At 43.4% G+C, this 27,774-nt stretch overlaps 1 long non-coding RNA gene and 1 pseudogene across 1 annotated transcript in view; one reads left to right on the top strand and one right to left on the bottom strand.

The window, feature by feature from the left end:
• The window catches only part of LOC120093789 (uncharacterized), a 106,864-nt gene extending 85,388 nt beyond the window's left edge, over positions 1-21,476 (top strand). Inside the window, exons 2-3 of the long non-coding RNA XR_015624509.1 lie at positions 15,522-15,627; positions 21,113-21,476. This is a non-coding gene — a long non-coding RNA (uncharacterized LOC120093789). The remainder of the gene's footprint in view (positions 1-15,521; positions 15,628-21,112) is intronic.
• Positions 8,878-13,624, bottom strand: LOC134479626 (RNA-binding protein MEX3A-like; annotated as a pseudogene).
• Positions 21,477-27,774: the final 6,298 nt, after the last annotated feature.

Below are 27,774 nucleotides of genomic sequence, written 5' to 3'. Positions count from 1 at the left end.
GACTGCATCTAAAATTCTTAAGTGGAAGAAAAATAGTCTTGGGGCCCAGAACCAATATCTCAAAATTGACATCTCTCTAAACCATTCAGATGAACTGTAAAGACAGTAGAAGATAGGAAAATTCAGTCTGATTAAATCAGGGTAGAATTATCCCCAGTTTCTTACAAAGTTAGGTAGGGGTATGTCAGGTAGTGACTTGGAGATATTTGTGTAGAGATAGGAGTATCTGATAGAATCTTTACATTATGTCCAGTTCTGAGGGACCCTGTCTGACAAATGAGCAAAGTTCAATGATGAGAACATATATAATTGAAAAATTAATAGAGCAGGAAGAAGGCGTGGGAAGCAAGGGTTAAATAGTGTAGTCATCCAAGAAACCTAACCTTACGGCCAGCACCACAGGAAAAAACAACTCAGGAGTCAGTACATGATACTTTTTCCAATTGGCCAGGGTGCATTTGAGATCATGAATCCTGCCTGCCACATAAAAACACAGGCCTTAGTGATTATAAAACTATAGAGGTCATCAAATATCTCATTGGAAGGATCCAGTCACAAATATAAACTATGAAAACACTATTCCATTCTAATATCAAGAGCCTCTATCAGGTTCTAGGAACGTCAATTCAGATCCATCTACTTTCTGAGAATGCTCTAGAAGAAAACGTCCTTGACCAAAGAGTGGAAGGGGGGCATGTTGCAGAAGGAAGATCATAGAAAATACTTGGACACTTATGGGCATCAATAAAGTACTGCCACAAAAATTCAACCTGTCCATCCACACATAAAATTCCAGAATATCCACAAAGATGCAGTGGATAATGTAAAGTTCATAGACCTCACCAGCCCATCAATGCAGACACTGCCTCTCACTGAAATGGCAGCATTGGACCAAGGATTTTATGCTCCAGAGCTCACACTAGGAGAGCCACAGGATGGCATGGAGGCAGATGCGTAGAGTATGGGCCAACTACTCCATTATATCACCACAGGGTCCAATTTCTTCAGTGGAAGGACCACGAAAGAGATCAGAAATAGATTGTCACAGGGCCCTATGACATTGCAACTCACTTCTGGCAACCGGAAACCTAATCCACCAAATCCTTACAGGTCGCCCAGAGATGAGGCCCTCCATTGAGAACATTGAGACATTTTTGTGTAATGAGAGGAAATGTGAAGTACTTAGCTCGACTGTTACCTATCCAGATTCTCAAACTGTAGACATGCTCTGAGGTATGGAATTTTATAGTTGCAGGAAATTAAATCCTTGAACAAGTAAAACTACAGTAAAATGATGGGGGACATATTTAAATTTAAAAGAACAGGAACAGAGGGCACTTGAGCATGGATCTAAGACTTTTGTCATTACTGGGCTTACATGCCCTATGCCACCCAAATCATGAGCACATCCCTTTATTCTCTTCTTCCACCAAAGAGAAAGGGGAGTAACCCCAACTTTGGCCTCATCCATATCCAGCCCTAGGAGAGCATTGGCCTGCTGCCCTGACACAATAAGGCCAGTAGTGGCAAGAAGTGCTTCCATGCCTGCCACTACATTACAGTGTCCCAAGAGGAGGAGCACAGAGACTGCCTGTGCCCTCCATTCTGGAGATGTGTCTACCCACTGAGTCCACATCAGCATACCAGAAGAGCAAATGCCCCTGCAATCTAAGGAATTCTTAGACAAGGAGCTCTAAGTAAACCCTCAGAGGATTGAGTGCTTCAAGGGACTAGACAAGAGTATCAGGGTTTTCCTGTCAAGAATCTGTTGTGTTAAGGAGTCTGTGAAGATGAAAGCCTAGTATATAACTTTCAAAAATATGGATCTTATGAAAGAAGCAGGACCCAGAACCCCATGAGTTTCTAGGCAAGTACAAGATTGTGCATCACTTCTTGACCTTCTTCACTATACCATGCTACAGTCATTAGCCTCTTCTAGGGCCTACTAACATCAAAGGGGGTCCATGTAGATACTGAGTGTGCTCCAGCAGGGGACTTCTTGAACTAATAATGGAGGAGTCCCCAAGCAGGAAGACGGGGCAAAAACATTTGTGCAAATAGTGACAGTCATAAAGTATTGAAACACCATTGACTTTGTCTATGCAAACATAAAACACCAGAATATCCTCAGCGAGTCAGAGGTTGATGAGAAATAGACAGAGATGACCTGAACCTCAATGCAGACTTTGCATCTTCCTGAAAAGGCAGCATGGGTCCAAGGGAATTATGCTGTAGACCTCACACTAGATGAGCCATTTGATGGCAAAAAAGGCAGATGCGGACAGTTTGGGCATGCTCTTATATTACCTGACCACATGTTCACAGGCACTGAGAGTAAACACCATGGAAGAGACAAATATTGTCACAGGGACCTATAACATTGCAACTCACTTCTCTTGGCAAATTGAAATCTAAATCCCCAGACACTCACATTTTCCCCAAAGTTGAGTTCCACCATAGAAAACATTGAAGGACTTTCCTGGGCAATGAAATGTGAAGTTAATATGAAGACTGTGACTTCTCCAGATTCTAACATTATGGACAGGCTTTGAATCATGGAGTTTCATGTCAAGGAACTGGAATCCCCAAAAAAGTAAATGGAAAAGATGGGGCCCTAACTACTCTAGAAGAACAGACACAAGATGTGAGCATGGATCTAAGACTTCATCCAAGCCTGTGGATCCAGGTGCTCCACCACCCCGACTCCTGCACACCACTTCATGTCTTGTCTTCCACCCAACGGAAGGGCCTGTGAGCCCAACTGTGCCCTCCTCCTTTACCAGCCCTCATGAGAGCATGGACCTGCTGCCCTGACTCTGTCAGGGCACAGGAGGGCAAGAAGAGCTCCCATGCTTTCCATTGCTCTACACTGTCCCAAGAGGAGGAGCAGATACTGCCTGTGCCCTGTATTCTGTAGATGGGTCCGCCCCTGTGAACACATGAGCACATCAGAACAGGAAATTCCACTGTCGCCTAAGGAAGACTTGGACAAGGAAACCTTCATCACCCTCTCAGAAAATTGGGTGTCTCATCAGAATGGGCATAAGAGAGAGCTTCCCTGTTGTTTCCTGTTTCCTTTTCTGTTATTTCAAAAGTCTCTGAAGATAAACCACAACCCCCCACCCACCCATATCTTCCAAGAACCTAGGTCCTCTAAAGCAGGGAGGACGCAGTAGGAAATGAAATGGTATGCTTGTATGGGAGTGTTCATCACAACATTGACATTGTACACTACACCATCCTATTACCATTAACCTCTTCTAGGTCCTAGTAACATCAAATCCTTTCCAGCTAGATACTCAGTATGTTCCAGCGGGAAACTTCTTTGACCTCAGAATGGAGGAGGGGCTGCTGCAAGAGGAGGAGTCAAAGAATTTTATTTGGGCAGATAGTGCCAGACATAAAGTATTGCCACTATCTTGACATTGTTTATTGAGACATTAAACATCAATACATTTTGCAAATTGCAGACTGATATATGAAGGTAATAGTGCTTGTTTACCAGGATCAAAATCAAATATTCTTATTAATATTCCTCTATCTTCTCACATTAAAGCATTATATGTGCACCCAGGTGGCATTGCCTGAGAAGACGTAAACAAATACCTGTGTAACCCAGATGTGGAATCAGCAAAAGACCACAGAATTAGTCTACCTGAGTCTATCTTATTCAACATTGACTTCACAGGTGCTCCATGCTCAGGAAAGCGTGTGGGGTCACTTAGAAGAAGGGGTTACTCGGGCAGTTGTTCTCTATGTGCTTCAGCCAGCACTGGCTTCAGCTTGGATAAGCTGCATTTCTGTAGCCTCTGATAGCAGGATCACCGCTCATGCTTTTCATTGTTGAGATTTATAAGTACTCCAAGTGTCCAGGACAGTGGATCGCCCTTCCCTACAATAACATGCCTTTAGCATTCCCAAATGTTGGTATAGACTCAACAGCAAAGGGCACTAAAATATCCACTGGCTTTGACTTTTGAATGAGTAAATTTCAGTGCATTGGATCCACTAAAGCAATAGCTACTAAGGTCTGCATGTTCCTTACATTCGCTGCAAAAAGACACCAGGACCCAGGCAGCAAACGTATAAAGTGAATGTGTGCTTTAAACTCATTTACAAGTTGAGTATCTACTGGGATCATCAAAACCATTGTGAACAGAACAGCTGAGAGTCACTTGGACCACAAGTGGGAGGCAGAGAGGGAATCAGTTGGAATGGCCTGGGCTTTTGATACCTGTAAACCCAGCGCCAGGAACACAGCTCTTCCCCAGACTATACTGCCTAATTCTTCCTAAACTGTTGTCCCAACTAGGAATTGTATTGAAGCACATGACCCTAGGGGGACCAACCTAATTCAATCTCCTACATAGGTGCTGATCATTTTCACTAGGAAGAAAAAGGCTCTGAAGGCAACAGTCAAGACAGGTACTGTGCTGAGGTATTGAGAGGGACACTCTCCACCTCTCCAGGTCCTGTTTTCATGGATCATTCATGAGGGAATTATAAGTGGAAAAAAAAAAGGAAAACACTCTGTGAATATGTTTGTGCTTTGGACTGGGGTTTGGTCCCTATAGTCCCGGGAGACGTGTTTTTTTTTTTTCCCATGAAACCAAATGATTCCTATGTACCTATTTTAGCTCAATTTCAAGTCCATATGGTGGGATTTTTCCTGTATATCTCAGCAGAGGTCAAGGAAAATACTCAACCTCAATTGATGGCCATCCTCTTCAGAAAGAAGAACCTAGGCATTCAGTACATGCTGCTTTCCTGTATAGCTGTGAAGGCTTGACTCTGTAAATTATCCTACCATGGCCTTGCAGGGACCTGAAAAGCATAAATATATTGCGAGGAAGGCACAGAGAAGCATCTTACTACATTGTTTTGATATTGTTGTTCTCCAGTATCTCTGAATTCAACTTTCAAGGGTTGTGGCATGAGAACATCTGTTTTCTTAAAAAAAGTAAATGAATATTAATCCTGGCAGAAGAACCTTGCTAACTGTGTGAGGAAAGGGAACAGAAACTATCTGAAGAGACTGCAGTAGCATTCAATCCTATCCCCAACCCCCAAACAAAGCCCAAACCAGCTGCTTATGTAGACAGCAGTATCAAGTGTTTGACTTTGTCCTTCCCAAAGGCTAGAGCCGTAACTTGTGAACCTGAACCCTTCTGGGCCCCAGACATTGTCCTGAGGGAGTCATGCAATGGTAATGTTGAGTGCAGTCTGGGCAGGAAGCTCTCTGGGATAAGAGAACAGGGCACATCCTCTGTATAGGGAACAGGGTGAGCTGCAGGACAACATCCTAACAAAGTTCCATGTCCCTTACCTTGCCAGATAAACCCTCTCATGTACCAATTTTGACAGTTGCCCCAGAGAAGGCATCTGCTAGAAGATATTGAGAAACCAAATATGAGTGAGGAAAAGTCACAGACTCTTCCAAGTGAGAACTATGCAGCCCACATCACCTCAGCATTCCACATGCTGTGACTTCTATTACACACATATCATATGTGCAGAAGTGACAGTATGAGAAAATAATGGAGACATACTTAATACTACTGGATCATGCCATAAATGTGGGGTAGGCTGAAGGCCTTCACAAAGACTTTGTCCATGACCATACATTTCTATCCCCACAATTTTTTCTCTTTCAATTTTTCCCATTAATTTAAGAAGCACTGATTCTGTTCATGCCTGTTCAGGCTGCTGTGTTTAGAACCACACCTATCTGAAGAAATGTCATGGGGAAAACTGTCTCCATGCTTAACATTTTCTTCTGCTGTCTCATGAATGGGAGCCCTAGATACAGTGAGGCCTCCCAGTGTCACTCTGTGGCTGTCCCTTATGCGAGCCGCAGCAAAGTTCAGGAGCAGATCCCTTGCCGTTTTGGCAATAAGGTGCTTGCAATCTGTTTGCAAACTGCAGAGGATAGAATGAAGGCAGGACTCTCAGGGTTGTTTTACCTCTTGCAGTTCAAAAGAGTTCCATCTTGATTCTTCCAAAGATTGAAATGGCAAACCGTTTCACACCTAGGAATTGTGTTTAGAGACAGGCCTCCTGTGTGTAGCTTGTGAGTTTAGCATGCACTGAAGTGCTGATAGAATGAAGCCCCCGTCATATGAAAACCAAGAGAAGGACAGCCTCTGTAGTCCAGAGAGGGATGTCCCTGGGCATCGGCTCATGTGTCACCTGATGAGTACTAATTGCAAATGCATTTTCCTCTGGTCCCTGGAGAAAACCTGAGGGAAAAAGATGCCTGAACAAAGCCCACCCACACTCAGAAGGAGTCCTATAGAGATTAAAAAGTGCTTCAGTCTACAAAACTAGCCTACCACAGACAAAGTGATTTCTATTGTGGACATAAGTCAGACTCTAGCTAGGGAAAAGTACAGATTCTCTTTGAAAAAGCAGTGTTCCCAGGCTTACATCCTAGCATATCATGTACACATCATAACTGATTAAAATAGCATTTTAAGTCACATCCATCTCATACTGGAGTATGAGCAGCCTCCTGAACGCAGTAGACAATATGGTAATAGAGATTTGTCCAGAGACAGTATGGAGTCTTTAAAAGAGAATTGGGAAGATGCAATGGGAGGAATAATTGATTCAGGAGATCAAAGGGGGCAGCAGGCTGCTGAATGAGGAGACCCAGAAATCTCATTTGTTGTGTGACCTCTACCCAGACACTGATCAGAACCTGCACTTTTTAGAATGTACATTACTCTTCAAAAATGCTTGCTTTTCTCCCTTGAAATTCGTAGAGCAATGTCAATGATCTCTTTATGGTGGACTATGAACATAAAAGTCAGAGAATGTCTCTGAGTATCTGTGTTTATACTCAAACCCAGAAGTTGAAGTGCCCAGCTCAGTCCTAAACACTCACTGACTCTAAGTAATCCCTCCTCCCTCTTGTCCTACAAGTGCTAAGAGACAGCATTTCAGGGCAGGCTTCCTCCCTTTATTTTCAGTGTAACCCTGTACTTCTTCCTGAGTGTCCCTATGTCATCCTCTATGAGGGCTAAACCTGGACCCATGTAAAAGGATTCTCAGGGACTAATATCACTACTCTTGGGCACACCCTGAGTACAGTGGGATCTTTGACCTTGGTATCTTCCTAGGTGTCCACAAGGAGGCCCTGCTCTTCTGCCCTTGCAATACAGCTTGAGTCTCCTCATGTCTAGAGAGGGCAATCTGCAAGAAAATCTTGTCTGCTTTCCTGAGGCGTCCCAGCTATTCCAAGCTCTCAAGTTCTCAGTAATATGTGAAGACTCACTTAGCAATTCTTCCAGGGTCTTTGTATAGCACAATAGGACCTTAGTGAATTTAATGATGTCTATGGCTCACTGAAGGAGAAACAATGCACAACTGCAGAATAGGGATCCCAACAAAAGAAAAGAACCCATGACCACTCAAGTGCAGAAGAGGTAAACATACTGCATGGCAGTTGGGTGCTCTGGGAGGCAGCCGTCTGCCAACGTTTCTGTGACTGTCATGACAGAGAATTGAGTTCAAAGAACTAAATCCAAAAGAATCCTGCTATCGTTCTCTGGAAGCACCAAATGTGTTATTTGGAAAATTGGTTCATGGGCAGGGGCCACTAGGGACATTGTAGGCACATTTTTCTTCAGGGAAGAGTGAAGGATTGTGGTGGGAGAGAAACAGAATGACTGACACAATGAATGAACAGATAAATGAATGAATGAATGAATGAATATTTGCTGTGGAACATATGATGAACTGGAGGGCTGATCCGATGTCAGTGCTCCCTCCTTCCTTCAGGGACACTGCCCTATCCCTTTATGGGAAGTAATTTTGGAAAGTTGTAGGGCAAGCCTCAGAGGATGTTGAAAGCTTTTCTGTCTGTCTTCTTCCAAATGGGGAGCATCCTGCCTTGATGGTTAATTGTTCTCCTGAGGGAGAAACCTATAGTGGAACTCATGATGGAGCGCCTATGTCTCCTTAGAAGTGATATGTCCTCACCCCATTGTTTGGAGGCAAAAGCCAATCAGGAAAACACACCTTTCTGTCATTCCTTGAGATACTCCTCCCTCCCTCTATAGGCCCAGCAGACGTAGGATACCACTAGCATCCCAGAAATCTCACTTGTTGTGTGACCTCTACCAAGGCCAATGAGGCGTCACACAGCCTCAGGGTCTGGCTGTAAGCCTCTGCCTCAAGGAAGGGTTGATTTTTATGACCCATGCATGGAACAGGAAAAAAGAAGTTCTGGGTACTTGGAAAGGGCCAAATAAGACAGAATTTTAGTTTTATTAAGGACTACCAAGTTGCCAGGATCAAATTCATAATCACAGAAAAGACATCCTAAATGTCTTCCTTACACATGGATGTATCTTGATCCAGCTGTACTGAGGACTGTGTTTTCTTTCCCTCATCTTCTGAGGCCACTATGACTGTCCTAAGTCTGTGCTTGCATATGGCCTCCCATAAAACAGATTATGGGAGCTGTCCAATTCAGCCAGGACTCCCTCCCATGGACAGAGGTATCACATTTCTCAGAGGCATGGAGCTGTGCATTAATCAAAACTTTGGGCACTAGAAATGTCTCAGTCACAGCTGTGTTTCTGGGTGGTAGGACAGTACACCTATGTCAGCATTCTTTCACTTGACCTTACAGCCTTACTCTCTAGAGCCTGATGTCAAAGACCTGATGTTGTTTCCCCTGCATTCTGTGACTGGTGTGGTGACACCTGGTACAGAAGCCACCTTCTGTCCAGACTCTTAGTGAAGATTCATTATTTGGTACACTCAGTTTCCATCATCTAAATCATAGGAGACAGGAATGTCTCCAGAGTCCTGTTTCAGTTTTGTTGACAGCCTTCTAGAAAGGAAAAGTGCACTCCTAGATCTGCTTCCTCAGGACACCTTCATATTCCTTCCCAAGGTATTCTCAGTGACTGTTATCCAGTGCAGGACTTCACCATGGGCCAGGTCAACTGCAGCCTCAGTCCTTCCTGCCTCTTCACTGTTCAACTGTGGAGGCCAATAGGCTGGGGCCTGCACACAGAATATGGAGCCATTAGGATTTAACTCTGAAAAGAATCCAAACATGGCTGATTCCCTTCCCACGTCCCTCAAACCCATGGGGTTATGGCTATCCATGCTGTCTACTTTAGGTGCTAGGGGCCAAGGAATCCTTTCCTCTGATCACCTTAGGAGAGATTGCTGTAGCAAGACCATCACTCTACTGTGTAGAATGTCTAAATGTATTCCTCCTGCCCCTCTGAACTTTGTTCGCTTGGGTACTGGGCCTGCTTCCCATTAGCTGCTATCCCTGTGCCTGGTGCCTGGGCATGGTCACTAGACCCTCCACATTTGGTAGTTGAATGATTGCAAATGCCAGGAGGAAGCCTTGTGGTGGATGTGCACACCTTTACTTCCAGCAACATAGGCAGGTGGATCTCTGAGTTACTTCCCAGCCTGGTGTACTGAGGGAATTCCAGGATAGTCAGGGCTACACAGAGAAACCTTGATTTGGGACCTCCATGCTCCAAAGTGAGAAACCTCTTGTGGAGATAAAGGCAGAGTATCTGAGTACCTCATATCTGGCAGTAAAGTAGGCAATGTAAGTTAAACTACAGTTTCTGACAGTTAGGGCTTGCCCATCCCCCAAGGTTTTGCCCAACAATACCCTTTCTAAAAGTGGGGGGAGGGTCTATCAGCCTCCCTTTCTTCTTGCTCTGCCACAAAACAACCACTGCCTGATGTGGACCAGTGTACAAAAATGTGTGTCTGGCATAAGTTACTTTGCATTGATTTGACAGACATTATGACCAAAAGCAACAAGGAGCACAAATGATTTAATGTGGCTCCTATATCCTGACCATTGTCAAGATTTAATGTGGCTCCTATTTCCTGACCGTTGTCCATCTGTGATGAGAAGTCAAGGCAGGAACTCAGACGAGGCATGATCCTGTAGGCAGGAAGTGAAAGAGAGCTGACAGAGTGGCAGAGGAGAGCTGCTGACTGGCATGCTGACCTGAATTTCCTGCTCAGATAATGATGCCTTCTAATGGCACATCTCCAGATGGGACACCATGCTCCCATAGTAGTCACTGATGAAGAAACTCCCCTTATACCTTCCTATAGGCTATTAATACAGGAGTTAACTCAGTAACATTTTCCTCCATTTGGATTTCTTGTGCTATTGATGTTGACCAGTTGACTATCACACATGAGCACCATACAAATAAAAATTGCAGTGCTAGGGTCAGGTGAAATGTCATCAGAGACAGAACATGAGCTAGAATGTCTAAGCATTAGAAGCAGCTGGCTGTTCCTATTATCTTGCTGTATTAAGACCTATTTGAAGCAGAATGGAGGGCCTGCAGCTGGAGGATTGAAGGATGGAATTCAGTGTTCACTAGGTGGATGGGATCTGTCTGTCACAGTTCTGAGAGAAGCTTATGTCTCTGACCTCCCACTCTAGAGAGCCATACAGAGAGACAGGTCCTGACTGGAACTCATTCCTGTCAGTGAAATGGCTGTGACCTCCTGCATCTCCCCTCTCAGGCTGGTGGTTTAGAGGGTGAGGTTGTGGAGAGGTAAATTAATTGACAAGAGGCAAAAGAGAGAGACCTCCGTCTGCCTTCCTCCCACATCCCTTCTCCAGCCAGGAAGAGTGGGACTCCTGAGCTAGAGCTCAGAGTATTCCCTCCCTATTACATACAAGCATCTGCTGGCCTCCTGGTCTCCCACCTGCTCCTGGCCCAGCCAGCAGAACCAGGAGGGTAGGAGGCTGCTGACTGACATAAATGAGCAAGAGGAGCACAAAGGGTGCTAGACCTATCACAATGCCTGATTCTTGGAAGAGGCTCCACTGCACCCCAACCCTGCTTTGCCCTGGCGTAACCCATCACCAAGAAGCTGAGCTCTCTCCTCAGGCAGTGGGGAAGACATAGCATAATGATTTGTGTTTAATCAGGATTCAATAGTGGTTCAGCTAGGTGCAGAGAGGTCAGGGGTGGGCCACTGCTAGGGAGCGGGAGGGGACACTTCCCAACCACACCTCTCCAGATCCAGGATATTTCCTACAATCTGCTTCCCCTTCCCTCGGGCAGGTGATCTGTGATACGTACATGCTGCACCCTCAGCATAATGCCCACAGAAGATAAAGGTTGGTTTCCAAACTTTTATGAACCCTGATACTAGTTTCCACTATGTACCCATTATTAGTTTCCAGTCTCAAACTGTCTGGATCTAAATCTACATTCCATCAGGAATTGGAATTGAGTCTTTGCAGGAGTGGGGAAGGGGCTGTCCACTACAGGATCAGAACCTGGGAAGGGGGCTATCAAAATGTTCTCTAGACTTCTCTCCCAGGAAGATGTTATGCCCAAAGCTGGGCTAGAAGAGGCAAGAGGAACCAGGGACTGCACGTAACAGCTGGATAGAAAAGGGGAATAGAAGGGATAGGAAAAAAGAACAAAGACAAAAAAAGGAATGGGCAAGTCCACAGCAAAAAATTTGAAGAAGGGACAAGCAAAAAGTTGGAGGGAAAAGAGAAGCCTCCTTCAGATCTCTAGCCCAGCCGTGTGAGACAGGTGAGTTGTGAGCCCTTTGTTGATTGACATCCTGCTCCTTCCCAGAAGATGTACGTAGAACCTTATTAGGTCCCCTCTCCTTATCTGTTGGGAACTCAGGAAAAGGGTGGGTTGTGGTAAGGGGTCACGTTACGAGATCGGAGGTCAGAACCAAATGACTGGGGATCACTAAGAGCACCTCTAGCTACAGACAGCAATTCTCCCTGTTCTTACTGCGCAGAGGAAGATGCCTAATGTCACATAGATAGGGAGAAGGGAAAGGTCAGGTTGTCCTGGTGGCCACTTCAAGCTAAAGAAAAGCTTCTCTTAACTGCTTCCTGATTTAAGGGTCTGTTGATGTATCAGAGTTGTAACATTAGTAAAATTTATAGCCCACTCCCAAAGTGTAACCAGAGGCTCTGGACTTTGCCCCACCCGTAGCCACTCATTCCTCTCCTTCTCCATCCCACTGAGATGATTATTGCCTAGAAACTTACCCTGTAGTTGCTACAATCCCTGCAGGTCCATGGCTGTACCCTAGGGAGCAGACCGATTTTCCAGGGACATGGAACTTGGAAAAATATTCAGATAGCTTGTGTGGCAGTGATGTGACAGACAGGACAATCTTGGTCTGTCCTCTCACAGATGCATACTGCACCCTCCATCCAGACAAGATTATGTCCTCTGGACACCAGGGCTGCTGTCACTTTTCTCTCAAAGCAGAGGATGCAGGCCTTCCTACTCCCACTTTAGAGAAACTCTTTGTGTCTCTCTGGACTGCATCTATGTGAGCCTGTCCAGGACCCCTCATTGGTGGCAGGAGATCAATGCTCACCTGGGGGTTCTGCATATGCTTTGGCTGAAGAAAAGTAGTAGGAGGCAGAAGAGAAGTGCACCAGTGTGAAGATGGAGTTCCTGGTAAGAACTCCATCAGCAGTGGGGGTGGGCAGGCTTACCTCTCACTCCATAGTACAATTCCTGCCTGCCCACACCATTGCTGGAAACAGATATCCACCTTAGCTGATGTCCCTGCCCTGCTAGCCTAAGTGCTGGGCCTCAAAGATGAGTTCATGCCACACTCAAATATACAGCCCAGGTTGTTGTGCCTGAAGGTGGAGAGTGGCTTACAGCCTGGAGCAAACACGGGCCAGGCATCTGAGTAGAGGCTATCCAGGGCTGCATGGAGTCTGACAGCCATGAAGTCAATCTTATTGTCACCCAGGAAGTCACCATCCCTGTTCTACTCAAGAATCTTGCCAGTGTGTGGCGTAATGTACCTTGCTATCTCCTTCCTTGCGGTGCTGTCTACTTTCCAAGTTACCCAGGCACTGTTGACCTCAAACACCAGGTCTTAGTCCTGGCTGGAAGTTATGATGTAAGTGTTGGTCTGCTGCTGGATACAATTTGGGCACACTACCAGCATCACCACATGGTAGGGCTCATACAGGGATCATCGCTTGGCCTGGCAGAGCAGGGGGCACACTAAAGCCACACTTCGGAGATGATTTCCTGCCAGGCTGTGAACACTTCTTACTGCCTCCCAGTCACCATGAACACTGGCTCCTCATCTCACACATCTGTCTCAATATGGGTATTGGTCTTGGCCCTCAGAGCCTTAATCCATCATCCTTGGCTATCTACGATCTCCTCCACTCGCTCAGATGTGAGCACTGGAATGCACGCTTTGGTGTTGCTGGTGGCCTTAAGGCAAAGCTTTGCATCTTTGTCCATTCCGAGCTTTGCTGTGTTCTGCCCTTTGGTGGTGTTGGGCTGCTGGATCCTCTGCACAGCTGGGTCTGCTGTCTGGGAGGCCCTGACCTCCACAAATCTGGAGTCCTGGCTGCCTGGGGTGGTGGTGGGGGGTGGAGGGCCTGCAGGGCAGGGTCTGTCGACTGCTCAGGGATGCCATCCCCACTCCCACTCCTCTGCCATTCCAACTCCCAGTCCTACACCATCACAGGCACCAGGTGTGGGGGTTGAGGCTCCCACAAATGCAGGAGGCAGAGTTGATCAAGATCCAACTGAAGGGCACACTCCTCTTCCTGCATACCTTGGTCTTTTTGCTTCCTCTGAAACATCATAGTTATCCAAAGCCCCTTTTCTTCCCATCATTCCAGATACCACTAGACTAGGCGTGGGGAATCAAAAGCTGAGGGAGAGGGAAGGAGAGAGAGAGAGAGAGGGGTGGTGGACAGGAGAAGCAGTGAGCGGAGGGCCTGTCTTCTTTCTTTATTTCCTCACCATCTCAGAACAGCACATGAGCCAGGTGAACTCTGGAGATATCTTTCTTAGTCTCCACACTCTCCCTAACCTGTCAAAGGGCTGATTGGTTATTTTGTTCTTAAAGCGTAGATTAGTTATGTTGTTCTTTTTCACGGAAGCCCTCATGTTTTTTTCCTGAGAACATTTCCCACCTTAAGAATATGACTTTCACAGTTTTAGGCTCCCTTGGCTATGTGCTATTGTGTGCTGTGTTTTCTGAAGCATTTCAGGTCTTAACTTTGTGGCCATGATTGATTTGGAATAATCTTCATGTGTGGTCAGAGGGACTTCAATCTCCCATATATGGAAATTTGCTTTTCCCAGCACCATTTCTTGACCAAGGTGCACCTTTTCCTACAGATTTGTACCACCATCTTTGTATACAATTAGTTGTCTCTTAATGTGTGGGTTCATTTTTAGCTGATCCACTCCAGGTCTGTGATCTGCTCCTGTGTTTCTGAGCCACACCACACATTCTATAGATGGGCACTATGGGGAATTCTCTAGCATGTTGTTTTCTCCCTCTTCTTCTTTTTAATTCCTTCTCCTCCTTCTTCTTTCTCTTGCCCTTGGTGTTTTTCTTCTACCTCTTTTCTTTCTCTCCTGTCCTCATCCTTTTCATTTCCTTATTTTCTTTTTTTTCCCTTTTTTTCTCCATCTTAATTAAATTGGGTATTTCTTATTTACATTTCAATTGTTATTCTCTTTCCCAGTTTCCATGCCAGCATCCCACTAGCCCCTCCCCCTCCCATTTTATATGGAAGTTCCCCTCCCAATCCTGCCCCCACTAGAGGACAGTATGGCTCCTCTTTCAAAAGAGATTTAGCAAGGCTTCCTGGCATAGGTCTGCCATTCTAGTTACTCAGGAGCCTGGGGAAGGAGGACGACTTGTTCAAGGCTAGCTCTAACTACAGAGTAAAATCAAAACCTGCCTTAAGAACAGAGTGAGATCTTGTCTCAAAATAAGAAGCAAAGAGATTGCTACAGATGGACTCCTTGGTAGAGAACCAGCCTCACCTGAATGAGGTTCTGGGGTCAGGCATTTTCACTGGAGAAAAAGAGACCCAAAGTAATTTACCCAGAAGCTGGAGCTCACTTTGAAGGGACAGGGAGATGGAAGGGTTCAGGGCTATTTGTCCTAGGGGATAAAGGATAGAGAGGAAACAAAAGAGGCCCATAGACAATGACAGTTTATAAAGGTACCAGGGGAACTCCCTCGTGTTAGGATGAGGTGTTTAGTTGTACTGGGCTGTGTTAATGGGGCAGCCAAGGGGGGCTTTTTAATGCTGGACTTCAATACTTTGATAGCTTGACTTTGATAGTCAGCCTCAGGAGGACGAAGTGGCCAAATAAGGAACTAGGCCTTGGTGGCCAGCTCTAGGAATGCAATCTAAGGGGTTTTTGCAAAGCACAGAGAATTGGGGAGATGGGCAAGGCCTGCCAGAGCCATGCTCACAGCCATACTTGAGGTGACCAGAGGCCCTTCACCTAGAATGCACAAAGCCACAGACTCCTGATCCTCAGTCTTGCCTTTATGAGGTGCAGTGACACAGGCTTGTAGCTCTGGCACTTTGTCAGAAAGAAAGGGGAGAGAGAGAGAGAGAGAGAGAGAGAGAGAGAGAGAGAGAGAGAGAGAGAGAGAGAGAGAGAGAGAGATCTAAAGCCAAGGAAGATACCCTCAGAGATAAGTATGTACCAAATCTTGCTTCATTACAGGGTTCTGTAGACTTCTAAGATCTGGAGTGGAGCCATCTGAAAGAAGTGGGAGTGCTGTGATCCAGCCAGTGATGGGGAGCTCTCAGCTAGCACCATGGGGTTCCAGGTACCATCTCCAAGGGAATCTCCCTTCCTATGCTCCCCTCTGAGAGAGAGAAGACATGTGATTCATGCCTGTAATTCCAGCTCTGGAGAGGCTGAGGCAGGAAGACAGTATGGACTATATAAATAAGACATTGTTTCATAAAAACAATTCCTAAAAGAATCTGCACAGAGTATGAGGATGAGAGTATAAAGATAAGAGCCTTGGGCCCGTTCAAATCAGAAAGCCACAGAGGAGAGATGTTCATACAGTTAAATTACATAGTGGTGTACAATTCTACGATGCAGCTCAACTTTATATGAATTTCAAGATCGATCTGGAGAAAGTCTGGCATCTTCTTGAATGATTCATTGATCACTTCGTGTTACCTCAGCCTTGTACTCTTAAGCATTAACCAGAGAAATGAAGGTCTGAGACCCTTAGAGACTCATACATGGATGCTCACAAGACTTTTGTTTATAGCAACCAAAAATTAGAATTAGAGAGGGGGTGCTAGAGAGATGGCTCAGTGGTTAAGAGCACTGACTACTCTTCTAGAGGACCTGGGTTCAGTTCCCAACACCCACATGGCAACTTACAACTGTCTGTAACTCCAAGATCTAACATCCTCACACAGACATACATGCGTGCAGAAAACCAATACACATAATAAAAATATATAAATTTAAAAAAGAGAGAGACAGAGAATTAGAGAGATTTCAGTGCATGGCGGGGGTGGGGTGCGGATAGGCAAATTTCCTGGATAGAGGAGACATACATGGGAATTCAAACTCAGGATATTTGATATACAGGAGTCACATAGAGAACCAGAAAGATGGACTTCACACAAACTGTGTGTGGGGGGAGGAAGCCCCAAGTGTGTGCAGTTCTGAGTGAATGAGTGGTGTTGACTTGTGACAGCCATGTTTAGGGACCCAGAGCCCCAAACCCATGGAAAAATGTCAAAACCTTCTCCAGCCCTGGGTGAGGTTCAGAGGGAAATGGCAAATCCCTCCATTAGTATCTGTATGTGGATATTAATAGTATATTCAGAAAATGTCCACCATAATGTTCTGTCCCTGGATATTTATAGCCGGAAGACTGCTCCCCTACAGAGAGTACTCCTACCAAGACTAGCTAAACCTGTCTGCCTGATACAGCCGCAACCCATAAACCATGCCACCTTGATCTGTGTACAATAGCCCAGTCCTTGTTCAGCTGAATGCAGTCACCCTGCCTCTCTTCAACTCTATACTAAACAGACTGAGCTTCCAGGGTGCTGAGGTTTATCCAGCAGTGAGTCTGGACCACATTATCCCAGCTTTCTGTCTATGTGCCCATCTGTCTGTCTTCCGTCCTTCACCGTTCTTCGACAAGTCTAAGTAACCAAACCATGCAAGGACTTGGCAGTAAGCAATGCAAAGGAGACAGACAGAGCACCACAGAAAATATACGTGCACCAAGGTTTCTCCAGAGAGACAGTCTATGTTGGCAATTAATAAAAATAAGCCCAGTTCTTTTTCTGGGAAATATCAGAGAGATTCCTGTTAAATGTCCACAAGACTGGTCATGTTAAATACCGAGAAAGATTCGGGGCAGGTAAGGTAGAGTACCCTACCAGAGGAACATGAGATGGCCTGACAGATTAGGAAACACTTGACACCTTTTAAAAGTTTTTTTAAAAGATTTATTTTTAGGAGCCTGTCTGTGTGACTGTGTGTATGTGTGTGTTTGTGTGTGTGTGTGTGTGTTTGTCTGTGTGTGTCTGTGTGTGTGTCTGTGTGTGTATGTGTGTGTGTGTTTGTCTGTGTGTGTATGTGTGTGTGTATGTGTGTGTGTGTGTGTGTGTGTGTGCGTGTGTGTGTGTGTGTGTGTGAATGCTCATGTGAGTACAGCTGCCCCAGCTGACCAGATTTTCCTGATACTGGCATTAAAAGCAACAGGGATTCACCCTACTTGAGTGCTTGGGGACCAAACTCAGGTCCCAGGGAAGAGCAAGAAGCACTCTCAGCTGCAGGGCCATCTATGTGAGCCCCCATTTAGCAACTTCTTAAACCTGCACTTTCCCTGTGCCCCAGGCCTGCTACTATATATACATTTTCAAAAGAGAAACAAAAGTACATGTCCATATAAAGGCATGTATATGAATGTCTATAAAAGTCTGATTGTAGCCCAGTGGGGTGACACATGCCTGTAATCCCAATTCTTGGGAAGTAGAAGGAGAATCGGGAGTCAAGGTCATCCTTGGCTATATTTGGAGCTGAGACCAGCCTGGGCATCGTGAGATCCCGTCTCAATACATAAGGGTTTTAGAGAAGGAGAGGTGGGTTAAGAACATGGTTTGCTTTTGTAGATGACCCAGTTTCTGTTCCTAGCACCCATGTGACACAACCATCTGTAACTCTAGTCCTAGGGCATTCGGAGTCTTTTTATGGTCTTTTAGGCCATCAGATACACATGGTGCAGGACATACAGTCAGGCATACACATAAAAGAAATAATAAACATTTGAAAATAATAACTAAACATTTGAAAGTCTTATTTGTAATAACTCCAAATGGGGATGTTGATGAACACTTAAAAGGGAGTTATGTAGCTATACAACACAGTGCTTTTTAAGCAGCGAAGGCAAATGAACGTTTATGTATGCAATACCAAGATTAACCTCAAAATGATGATGGTAACTAAAGCCAGCGTGACTCCACAATGTTCCTCACTGCAGGATTCTATTAGATAAATAAATGTAAACAGATTAGTAGTGATAAGAAACAGGTCAGAGATTGGGCAGTGAGGGTGACAGGGGAAGGACTAAACAAATTCAGAAGAAAACTTTGACTAGGGATAAGTGTGCTCACTTCCTTGACAGCAGTGACAGATTCACGATGTGTACAGATCCCGAACACTATTAAGCTGCTTGCTATAAACATGTGCATTTTAAGGCATGTTCTACCCCTAAGAGGGCAAGAGTGCTGTCTTAAGATTTCTGAGAATTATAATAAGCTAAGGGACTTATAAAAATAGTTTAGAATTAAATCTCCATTTACAATACAATTTAGACTTAAGATTTCTTAGATCGTGCCTCAATTTTACTGGACACTCAAAGATATTAGGAGCTGGAGAGATGAGTCAGTGGTTAAAAGCACTTGCTGCTCTTATAGAGAACCTGGGGTTCAGCTCCTAGCACCCAGATTGGGTGGCTCACTGTGTCTTGTAACTCCAGCACCAGGACATCAGATTTTCTTTTCTGGCTTCTACAGGCACCTGTATGCCCATATTGCATATAAACACATTCTCTCTTTCACTTCCTCCTCCTCCTTCTTTTTCTCTTCCTCCTCCTCCTTCTTTTTCTCTCAACACACACATACACATGCCCCAATCTTCAAAAGAATCTCTCTCTCTCTCCCTCTCTCTGTGTGTGTGTGTGTGTGTGTGTATGTGTGTGTGTGTGCACGCGTGTGTGTGTGTGTGTGTGTGTGTGTGTGTGTACTCCCACTTGTGGAAGCCAGAGGTCAAAAGTAAGTACCTTCCTCATCACTTTCTACCTTTTTAGAACAATTATTACATTGTTTATTTGGGGAAGGGATATTCACACCATGATGCTGGTGTGGAAGTTAGAGGACAATTTTTGGGAGTTGATTCTTTTCTTTTACCATGTGGGTCACAGGGATCACATGCTGGTTTGGCAACAAGAGCATTTACCCACCTTCATTCAGTGAGCAGAAAGCTCATAGAATAACTGGCCAATCTTGGGATCTTGGGATCCTCTACCCAGTACCTCCAATACTGAGATCACAGCTGTACTCGTTGTTGTTGTTGATGTTGTTGTTTAATGTGAATATGGAGAACTCAAGTCCTCAGGCTTCTGTGGTGAGCATTTTACCCACTAAGCCATTTCCCCTAAATTCTCTCTATTTTTAATAAGAAGAAAGCTCATCAGATCATAGAAATTGTATCCAAAAGCTATAACAACAAAAATGGCACTGTAAATCTTTAAATATTTTTTCAGATCTATTTTAATTTTAACAGGGGAGGTGGTGTGTGTAGTGAATTCTGGAGTCCACAGAGATATAAGGGTTCTTTGGAGCTGGGGTCATGGGTAGATGTGAGCCAGGGCTATAAAGAGAATAGAATATATGATGTATGATGTATGGTACATGATATACTATATACAATATGATATATATATATATATATATATATCACTAGATTTTACAATCTCTTCTGGATATGGTGATGATGACCTTTTTCACCAAAATTTGAAGCAAAGGAAGTATACTTGGTTATGGAGTCTAAATAGGATATAGAAGCATATTTGTTTGTTTTTCTGTTTTTTGAGACAGCGTTTCTCTATAACAGCCATGGCTGTCCTGAAACTTGATTTGTAGACCAAGCTGGCCTCAAGCTCACAGGGATCCTCCTGCCTCTGCCTCCTGAGTGCTAGGATTAAACGTGTTCTCCACCCTGCCTGTCCCTAGATGGAATGTTTTTAATTAAATGTAAGTAGTTACTTTGACTATATGTTTATGATGATAAGGATTGGACCAGGAGCTTCATGCATGCTGAACATATATTGTGCCACTAACTGGTAGCCCCAGCTCCCTAAAATTTCTTAGACATTCTATCCAGTGGTAAAATAAATAATGTAAATGTCCAAATTCTCATTCAAAGGCAATGCATTAAACTCGATGCATCCTAGAAATGGAAGTTCAGGGAATGAGATGTCATTCTGTAGTTATTAGGGAGAAAAAAATTAACACCAGCAGCAGCTACTGTAGTAGAGTGCTTGTGTTTATGTTGGGAGCAGTAGGATCCAGTCCAATCTGCTTGAAAGCAATATAGTAACATCGACTAACAGTCACTGTGCTTATAAGAATGTAAATAACATCTATGCTGATCCTGAAATATGGCATTTTAACAAGCTAATTATTTAAACTAGAGATCCCTCGAGAAGAGCTGCTCTGGGAGGACACTTTTACTTTGACATTCCTTCATCTACCTAAATCCAGATTTCCAAAGAACACAGTTATTTTTGCTTCCTTCCCTAGGTTTCATTAACTAACCCCATATAGTCGGGAATCAAGACTAAAGAATGTAATCACAACGGGACAGTTTTTTCACAAGCCATGGACTATCTCCTAGGCCCATTCAATTCCCAAACACACTCCGTCACTAACTGCTGTCTAGGCCTGGGGTTCATTTATTCCTCTAATATTCCTTTCGACTCCTCAGATTGGTCATCTTCCCCATCTCCCTCCCACGAAGAAGACAGTATAATTATGTAGACCTCATTGAGTAATGGCACTTCTGTGGTTCTTCCTCAAGCATGTTAATAGATGTGTTTATCTTTTTCTCCTATTAATCTCTCATTGTTGCTTCATTCCAGCAAGTCAGTGGAAAAGGTAGGGGCCACTTTCCCTTTGCCCTGCATCTACATAATCATTCAGTTCAGCTAGAGAGAGGAAAGCACCGATCCAGACCATTTAATTAATCTTTTTTTTTTTTTGCAACAGGCTGGATGAAGTCAGAGATAACAAAACGATAAAAATGCTAAGAAAGTCCTGTCTGCTGATTAAAGATGAGGAACTATTGCTGTCTCCATGGATTTGCAATGACTTCTAAGAGATACTGTTCAGTAAAAAGTGCAAAAGGGAAGAGAATTTTGTATGAACCAGTGCTCTGCTGGAGAATCAGAGCTAGAGACTTCTGGAAGGACTTTGGGGCTGGGGGTTGGTTGTCATCTGACCTCTGAAGCCTCCGGGCACCCACGTGGTGCAACAGACCTACATGTGGAAAAGACACTCATACACATAAAAGAAACAAATGAAAAAACTAAAAAATAAACAGAATAATGCAAGAGCTGTCAAGATGGCAAAGCTGGTAAAAGTGTTTGTTGCACAAGCCTGACAACCTGAGTTCAGTGGCCCAGAACCCAGGAAAAAAGAGCAGGAACTCCTGAGACCTGACCTCTGTCCTCCTCATGCGTGCTTGTGCCTGCAAAAACACACAGGTAGGCACACACACACACAGACACACACACACACACATACACACACACACACACACACACACATGCTACATGAAAATAAACATGTTTGAAAGACTAAGTAAAACAGTTAGGCAGTTGAGGCACAACTTTCAATCCCAGCACTTGGGAGGCAAGGACAGGTGGATCTCAGTGAATTCAAGGGCAGCCTGGTGTATAGAGCTCGTTCCAGGACAGCTAAGGCTGCACAGAAAAACCCTGTTGGGGAAGGGGGAGACCCTAAACAAGCAGTGGCCAGCTTTCCTGTGTCTGATTTGACATCAACTGAACAATGAAGGGGAAATGACAGAAAGAAATGACAGGGACAGGATGGAAAGACAGCTGCAGGATCTGGTCCCCTGGGTCGATGGTTTCCATTCCCAACAAAGTAGAAAGGCATTACTAGGGAGAGAACCAGAAGACAACAGAAACTTCAGAGGGGTGGGGTAAGAATGTATGATTGACAGGCTTCACAGGGATGGCTGCCAGAGAACAATCAAACTTCCTGGGGCTCAAGAGATGACTCAGAGGTTAAGAGAGCTAAGAGGTCAAGAGCTTCAAGAGGAATCTGGTTCAATTCCCAGCACCCACATGGCAGTTAGCAGCTGTCTGTAACTCTAGTTTTAGGGGATCTGACACAGACAGACAAGCAAAAGAACACCAACGCATATAAAGGATAAAGGAAAAAAAAAAGAAATCACCAAAAGAAATTTTAATGGAGGAAAAAAAGGAAAAAGAAAAGACTTTCTAGGAATTCTCACGGATGAAGCTTACAGAAAGCTGTCTTTTTTTTTTTTTATTAACTTGAGTATTTCTTATTTACATTTCGAGTGTTATTCCTTCTGGTTTCCAGGCAAACATCCCCCTAACCCCTCCCCCTCCCCTTCTTTATGTATGTTCCCCTCCCCACCCTCCCCCCATTGCCGCCCTCCCCCCAACAATCACATTCACTGGGGGTTCAGTCTTAGCAGGACCAAAGGCTGTCCCTTCCACTGGTGCTCTTACTAGGATATTCATTGCTACCTATGAGGTCAGAGTCCAGGGTCACTCCATACATAGTCTTTAGGTAGTGGCTTAGTCCCTGGAAGCTCTGGTTGCTTGGCATTGTTGTTCATAAGGGGTCTTGAACCCCGTTAAGTTCTTCCAGTTCTTTCTCTGATTCCTTCAACAGGGTCCTATTCTCAGTTACTGGTTTGCTGCTGGCATTCGCCTCTGTATTTGCTGTATTCTGGCTGTGTCTCTCAGGAGAGATCTACATCTGGCCCTTGTCAGCCTGCACTTCTTTGCTTCATCCATCTTGTCTAATTGGGTGGCTGTATAAGTATGGGCCACATGTGGGGCAGGCTCTGAATGGGTGTTCCTTCTGTGTCTGTTCAAATCTTTGCCTCTCTATTCCCTGCCAAGGGTATTCTTGTTCCCCTTTTAGAGAAGGAGTGAAGCATTCACATTTTGATCATCCGTCTTGAGTTTCATGTGTTCTATGTTTCCATTATCTAGGGTAATTCAAGCATTTGGGCTAATAGCCACTTATCAATGAGTGCATAGCATGTGTGTTTTTCTGTGATTGGGTTACCTCACTCAGGATGATATTTTCCAGGTCTATTCATTTGCCTATGAATTTCATAAAGTCATTGTTTTTGAAAGCTGAATAATATTCCATTGTGTAGATGTACAACATTTTCTGTATCCATTCCTCTGTTGAAGGGCATCTGGGTTCTTTCCAGCTTCTGGCTATTATAAATAAGGCTGCTATGAACATAGTGGAGCAAATGTCTTTGTTACATGTTGGGGCATCTTTTGGGTATATGCCCAAGAGAGGTATAGCTGGATCCTCAGGTAGTTCAATGTCCAATAATCTGAGGAACCTCCAGATTGAGTTCCAGAATTGTTGAACCAGTCTGCAATCTCACCAACAAAGGAGGAGTGTTCCTCTTTCTCCACCTCCTCGCCAGCATTTGCTGTCACCTGAGTTTTTGAACTTAGCCATTTTCACTGGTGTGAGGTGAAATCTCAGGGTTGTTTTGATTTGCATTTCCCTTATGACTAAAGATGTTGAACATTTCTTTAGGTGTTTCTCAGCCATTCGGCATTCCTCAGCTGTGAATTCTTTGTTTAGCTCTGAACACCATTTTTTAATAGGGTTATTTGTCTCCCAGCGGTCTAACTTCTTCAGTTCTTTTATATTTTGGAAATAAGGCCTCTATCTGTTGTAGGATTGGTAAAGATCTTTTCCCAATCTGTTGGTTGCCGTTTGTCCTAACCACAGTGTCCTTTGCCTTACAGAAGCTTTGCAGTTTTATGAGATCCCATTTGTCGATTCTTGATCTTAGAGCATAAGCCATTGGTGTTTTGTTCAGGAAAATTTTTCCAGTGCCCATGTGTTCGAGATGCTGCCCTAATTTTTCTTCTATCAGTTTGAGTATATGTGGTTTGATGTGGAAGTCTTTGATTCACTTGGACTTAAGCTTTGTACAGGGTGATAAGCATGGATCGATCTGCATTCTTCTACATGTTGCCCTCCAGTTGAACCAGCACCATTTGCTGAAAATGCTATCTTTTATCCATTGGATGGTTTGGGCTCCTTTGTCAAAAATCAGGTGCCCATAGGTGTATGGATTCAATTCTGGGTCTTCAATTCTGTTCCATTGGTCTATCTGTCTGTCTCTGTACCAATACCATGCAGTTTTTAATCACTATTGCTCTGTAATATTGCTTGAGTTCAGGGATAGTGATTCCCCCTGAAGTACTTTAATTGTTGAGAGTAGTTTTAGCTATCCTGGGTTTTTTGTTATTCCAGATGAATTTGCAAATTATTCTGTCTAACTCTTTGAAGAATTGGATTGGTATTTTGATAGGGATTGCATTGAATCTGTAGATCGCTTTTGGTAAAATGGCCATTTTTACTATATTAATCCTGCCAATCCATGAGCATGGGAGATCTTTCCATCTTCTGAGGTCTTCTTCAGTTTCTTTCTTCAGAGTCTTGGAGGTCTTATTGTACAGATCTTTTACTTGGTTGGTTAAAGTCACACCGAGGTACTTTATATTGTTTGGTTCTATTATGAAGGGTGTCGTTTCCCTAATTTCTTTCTAGGCTTGTTTCTCTTTTGTGTAGAAGAAGGCTACTGATTTATTTGAGTTAATTTTATACCCAGACACTTTGCTGAAGTTGTTTATCAGCTTTAGTAGTTCTCTGGTGGAACTTTTGGGATCACTTAAATATACTATCATACCATCTGCATATGGTGATATTTTGACTTCTTCTTTTCCAATCTGTATCCCCTTGATTTCCTTTTGTTGTCTGATTGCTCTGGCTAGAACTTTAAGAACTGTATTGATTAAGTAGGGAGAGAGTGGGCAGCCTTGTTTAGTCCCTGATTTTAGTGGGATTGCTTCAAGTTTCTCTCCATTTAGTTTAATGTTAGCAACTGGTTTGCTGTATATGGCTTTTACTATGTTTAGGTATGGACCTTGAATTCCTATTCTTTCCAGGACTTTTATCATGAAGGGGTGTTGAATTTTGTCAAATGCTTTCTCAGTATCTTATGAAATGATTATGTGATTTTGTTCTTTCAGTTTGTTTATATAATGGATCACATTGATGTTTTTCCGTATATTAAACCATCCTTGCATGCTTGGGATGAAGCCTACTTGATCATGGTGGATGATTGTTTTGATGTGCTCTTGGATTCGGTTTGCGAGAATTTTATTGAGTATTTTTGCATCGATATTCATAAGGGAAATTGGTCTGAAGTTCCTTTTCTTTGTTGGGTCTTTGTGTGGTTTAGGTATAAGAGTTATTGTGGCTTCATTGAAGGAATTCGGTTGTGCTCCATCTGTTTCAATTTTGTGGAATAGTTTGGATAGTATTGGTATGAGGTCTTCTATGAAGGTCTGATAGAATTTTGCACTGTGCCCATCTGGTCCTGGGCTCTTTTTGGTTGGGAGACCTTTAATGATTGTTTCTATTTCCTTAGGAGTTATGGGGTTGTTTAACTGGTTTATCTGTTCCTGATTATCTTTGGTACCTGGTATCTGTCTAGGAAATTGTCCATTTTCTGCAGATTTTCAAGTTTAGTTGAATATAGGCTTTTATAATAAGATCTGATGATTTTTTGAATTTCCTCTGTATCTGTAGTTCTGTCTCCCTTTTCATTTCTGATTTTGTTAATTTGGACACACTCTCTGTGTCCCCTCGTTAGTCTTTCTAAGGGTTTATCTATCTTTTTGATTTTCTCAAAGAACCATCTTTTGGTTCTGTTGATTCTTTCTATGGTCCTTTTTGTTTCTACTTGGTTGATTTCAGCTCTGAGTTTGATTATTTCCTGCCTTCTACTCCTCCTGGGTGCCTTTGCTTCTTTTTGTTCTAGAGCTTTTAGGTTTTCTGTCAAGCTGGTGACATATGCTCTTTCCTGTTTCTTTCTGCAGGCACTCAGCGCTATGAGTTTTCCTCTTAGCACAGCTTTCATTGTGTTCCATAAGTTTGGGTATGTTGTACCTTCATTTTCATTAAATTCTAAGAAGTCTTTAATTTCTTTCTTTTTTCTTCCTTGACCAGGTTAACGTTGAGTAGAGCATTGTTCAACTTCCACGTATATGTGGGCGTTCTTCCATTATTGTTATTGAAGACCAGCTTTAGGCCATGGCGTTCTGATAGCATGCATGGGATTATTTCTATCTTTCTGTACCTCTTGAGGCCCGTTTTTTGACCAAATATATGGTCAATTTTGGAGAAAGTGCCATGAGAAGCTGAGAAGAATGTATATACTTTTGCTTTAGGATAGAATGTTCTATAAATATCTGTTAAGTCCATTTGGTTCATGCCTTCTCTTAGTCTGTCTACGTCTCTGTTTAATATCTGTTTTCATGATCTGTCCATTGATGAGAGTGGGGTGTTGAAATCTCCTACTATTATTGTGTGAGGTGCAATGTGTGTTTTGAGCTTTAGTAAGGTTTCTTTTACGTATGTAGGTGCCCTTGTATTTGGGCCATAGATATTTAGGATTGAGTGTTCATCTTGGTGGATTTTTCCTTTGATGAATATGAAGTGTCCTTCCTTATCTTTTTTGATGACTTTTAGTTGAAAATTGATTTTATTTGATATTAGAATGGCTACTCCAGCTTGCTTCTTCCGACCATTTGCTTGGAAAGTTGTTTTCCAACCTTTCACTCTGAGGTAGTGTCTGTCTTTTTCTCTGAGGTGTGTTTCCTGTAGGCAGCAGAATGCAGGGTCCTCATTGTATATCCAGTTTGTTAATCTATGTCTTTTTATTGGGGAGTTGAGACCATTGATGTTGAGAGATATTAAGGAATAGTGATTATTGCTTCCTGTTATATTCATATTTGGATATGAGGTTATGTTTGTGGGCTTTTCTTCTCTGTTTTGTTGCCAAGACGATTAGTTTCTTGCTTTTTCTAGGGTGTAGCTTGCCTCCTTATGTTGGGCTTTACCATTTATTATCCTTTGTAGTGCTGGATTTGTAGAAAGATATTGTGTAAATTTGGTTTTGTCATGGAATATCTTGGTTTCTCCATCTATGTTAATTGAGAGTTTTGAAGGATACAGTAACCTGGTCTGGCATTTGTGTTCTCTTCGCGTCTGTATGACATCTGTCCAGCATCTTCTGGCTTTCATAGTCTCTGGCGAAAAATCTGGTGTGATTCTGGTAGGTCTGCTTTTATATGTTATTGACCTTTTTCCCTCACTATTTTTAATAGTCTTTCTGTATTTCCTGCATTTGGTGTTTTGACTATTATGTGTTGGGAGGTGTTTCTTTTCTGGTCCAATCTATTTGGAGTTCTGTAGGCTTCTTGTATGCCTATGGGTATCTCTTTTTTTAGGTTAGGGAAGTTTTCTTCTACGATTTTGTTGAAGATATTTACTGGTTCTTTTGAGCTGGGAGTCTTCACTCTCTTTTATACTTATTATCCTTAGGTTTGATCTTCTCATTGAGTCCTGGCTTTCCTGTATGTTTTGGATCAGTAGCTTTTTCCCCTTTACATTATCATTGACAGTTGAGTCGATGATTTCTATGGAATCTTCTGCTCCTGAGATTCTCTCTTCTATCTCTTGTATTTTGTTGGTGATGCTTGTATCTGTGGCTCCTTGTCTCTTCCTTTGATTTTCTATATCCACGGTTGTTTCCATGT

The sequence above is a fragment of the Rattus norvegicus genome, chromosome 7, assembly GCF_021556685.1.
Source record: "Rattus norvegicus strain SHRSP/BbbUtx chromosome 7, alternate assembly SHRSP_T2T, whole genome shotgun sequence".
NCBI lineage: Eukaryota > Metazoa > Chordata > Mammalia > Rodentia > Muridae > Rattus > Rattus norvegicus.
The sequence above is the reverse complement of the archived record's forward strand: the minus strand, read 5'-3'. Positions and strand labels throughout refer to the sequence as shown.